The sequence below is a fragment of the Salvelinus fontinalis genome, chromosome 12, assembly GCF_029448725.1.
Source record: "Salvelinus fontinalis isolate EN_2023a chromosome 12, ASM2944872v1, whole genome shotgun sequence".
Lineage (NCBI taxonomy): Eukaryota > Metazoa > Chordata > Actinopteri > Salmoniformes > Salmonidae > Salvelinus > Salvelinus fontinalis.
The window spans coordinates 3,530,035-3,533,188 of record NC_074676.1 but is presented as its reverse complement, the minus strand read 5'-3'; the positions used below and the strand labels follow the sequence as shown (position 1 = coordinate 3,533,188).

Genomic DNA, 3,154 nt, shown 5'->3' with positions numbered 1-3,154 from the left:
TGTCAGGTTGGATGGGGAGTGTCGCTGCACAGGGAGAATGATTTACTGAATACTTATGTAAATAAGGTATTTCTGTTTTTAATTTTTAATAAATGTGCAAACATTTCTAAAAACCTGTTTTCGCCTTGTCATTATGGGGTATTGTGTGTAGAATGAGGAAAAACATTTATTTCATATGTTTTTGAATTAGGCTATAATGTAACAAAATGTGGAAAAAAGGGAAGGGGTCTGAATACTTTCCGAAAGCACTGCCTCTCTCTGTCCCTGCTATATCTGCTTTGTTACTATGTTGTAACCCAGCTCTGTCCCCGACTCCTGCACATGTAAGAGTACACACTTTTCCCTCTGTCTGTCCCTGTTATGATTTGTTACTTGTTTTTTTTAAACCCTAACCCTCAGCCTCCGACTCTTGCACAAGTAAGAGAGAAAGGGAAGGATTACCTGTTATCTGAATGATTTGTTACTATGTTATTACTTTGGCCTGACATGGGCAACTATCTCCATGTTGATGATGGTGTCCACTGTGGTGGTATCCACGTCTCCCTCCCTCTTATGTCTGACTTGTTACTATGTTGTTACTATTGCCTGGTATGGGTTGCCATGGTCAACATAACAACAGTGATTGTCAATCATGGTCTTGAGTAATTTTTTGTTGTTGTGTGAACGTTTTTTTCTCTCCAGCTGAGCAATGAAACACCTGATTTAGCTCATCAAGGTGTTGAATATTAGTTGAATCAGGTGTGATGAAGGCACTACGCGTAACAAAAACATTCAGTAGTAAAAGGTTAGTTATGCCCATTGTCAGCTCTGACATTATGTTAAGATATATATGACCTTTTCGAAACCCATGGGTCCTTACACACACATGCAGGTGCGCGCACACGCAAGCAAGCAGACACACATACACACACAGACATGAACATCTTCTCTCTTTTTCTTCCCAGAGAAATGGGAGTGTAAGGAGATGACTATTGGCAAACCCAAACTCTTCTGTGCCAAGGAGTATGACTATGGTAGGTGGGATTAAAAAAGATAGGCGTGGGAAAAGTTCCTGGGAAAAGCCTTCACGGCTACATCATCTTAGCATTAGCCATGAATGATGTCATACATTGTCTCCTGTGTCTCCACCTGGCATTGTGCTCCTCTTTCTCTGAGAATGTACTGTAAAATGGAGATGAAAATAATCTCAGACAATGCATATGTAAAGGTAACCCTGTAGAGTCAAATTGAAATCTAATACATTGCATGTTTGAGGTGCCAACTACTATTTTAGCCAACTCCAATGGCTGGTGGTATGCATATCAACAACCATAGGAGTTGGCTATAGAGTACAAACAGATCTAGGACCATTACATTTACATTACATTTTAGTCATTTAGCAGACGCTCTTATCCAGAGCGACTTACAGTAGAGTGCATACATTTTATTACATTTTTACATACTGAGACAAGGATATCCCTACCGGCCAAACCCTCCCTAACCCAGACGACGCTATGCCAATTGTGCGTCGCCCCACGGACCTCCCGGTTGCGGCCGGCTGCGACAGAGCCTGGGCGCGAACCCAGCCCAGCCTGGGCGCGAACCCAGAGACTCTGGTGGCGCAGATAGCACTGCGATGCAGTGCTCTAGACCACTGCGCCACCCGGGAGGCCCAGTCTGTAGTGAATGATGCCAACAGAATTGGAAAGGAAATGCTAATACACTGCATGTTTGAGGTGCCAACTACTATTTTAGCCAACTCCAATGGCTGGTGGTATGCATAACAACAACCATAGGAGTTGGCTATAGAGTACAAACAGATCTGGGACCAGTCTGTAGTGAATGATGCCAACAGAATTGGAAAGGAAATGCTAATACACTGCATGTTTGAGGCAGTAGTAGATGGTGCCAGCAGAATTTAATAGGGATTGATACCAACAGTATTGAACAGAGATCGATTGCTCTCTTCTCCGTAGTGCTGATGGTGAGGATCGGGGCGGCCCATGATCAGGGCTCCCATGCTGAGGTGGAGGTCAAGGTAAAGAAGGTCATAAACCACAGCAGCAGGCGACGATCCAGAGAGGTCACATCACCCTTTTCCCAGAGTCCTGGATGGGTGCATCTGCCCCCTCCTCAACCCAGGTGAGCGCTTGCATTTTGCACAGGTAGTTGGTCAGGCAACTGGACCTTGACTGCTTCCTACCCAATAATTATTTTCTCTGGCATCTCTGGATGCATGCCTGCCTTGTTTGGCCCTCGCACGCTAGACTTATTTACATTAGATGACTCACTGCAACCTTAATCTGGTTCACCAGAGCATTCTATGATATACTGTATATATATACACAGTACCAGTCAAAAGTTTGTACACACCTACTCATCTAAAGGTTTTTATTTATTTTTACTATTTTCTACATTGTAGAATAGTAGTGAAGACATTAAAACTATTAAATAACGGATATGGAATCATGTAGTAACCAAAAAAAGAGTTAAACAAATCAAAAAATATTTTTTTTGTGTGTTTTTTTTTTATTTGTATTTTTTTATTTCACCTTTATTTAACCAGGTAGGCTAGTTGAGAACAAGTTCTCATTTGCAACTGCGACCTGGCCAAGATAAAGCATAGCAGTGTGAACAGACAACAACACAGAGTTACACATGGAGTAAACAATAAACAAGTCAATAACATGGTAGAAAAAAGAGAATCTATATACAATGTGTGCAAAAGGCATGAGGTAGGCAATAAATCGAATAATTACAATTTAGCAGATTAACACTGGAGTGATAAATCATCAGATGATCATGTGCAAGAAGAGATACTGGTGTGCAAAAGAGCAGAAAAGTAAATAAATAAAAGCAGGATGGGGGTGAGGTAGGTAAATTGGGTGGGTAGTTTACAGATGGACTATGTACAGCTGCAGCGATCGGTTAGCTGCTCGGATAGCAGATTTTTAAAGTTGTTGAGGGAGATAAAAGTCTCCAACTTCAGAGATTTTTGCAATTCGTTCCAGTCGCAGGCAGCAGAGAACTGGAAGGAAAGGCGTCCAAATGAGGTTTTGGCTTTAGGGATGATCAGTGAGATACACTTGCTGGAGCTCGTGCTACGGGTGGGTGTAGCCATCGTGACCAGTGAACTGAGATAAGGCGGCACTTTACCTAGCATAGCCTTGTAGAT

The 3,154-nt window shown here is 42.3% G+C and overlaps 1 pseudogene; it reads left to right on the top strand.

Annotated features, from left to right (window-relative positions):
- Positions 1-2,171, top strand: part of LOC129867673 (netrin-4-like) — an 8,856-nt pseudogene extending 6,685 nt beyond the window's left edge.
- Positions 2,172-3,154: the final 983 nt, after the last annotated feature.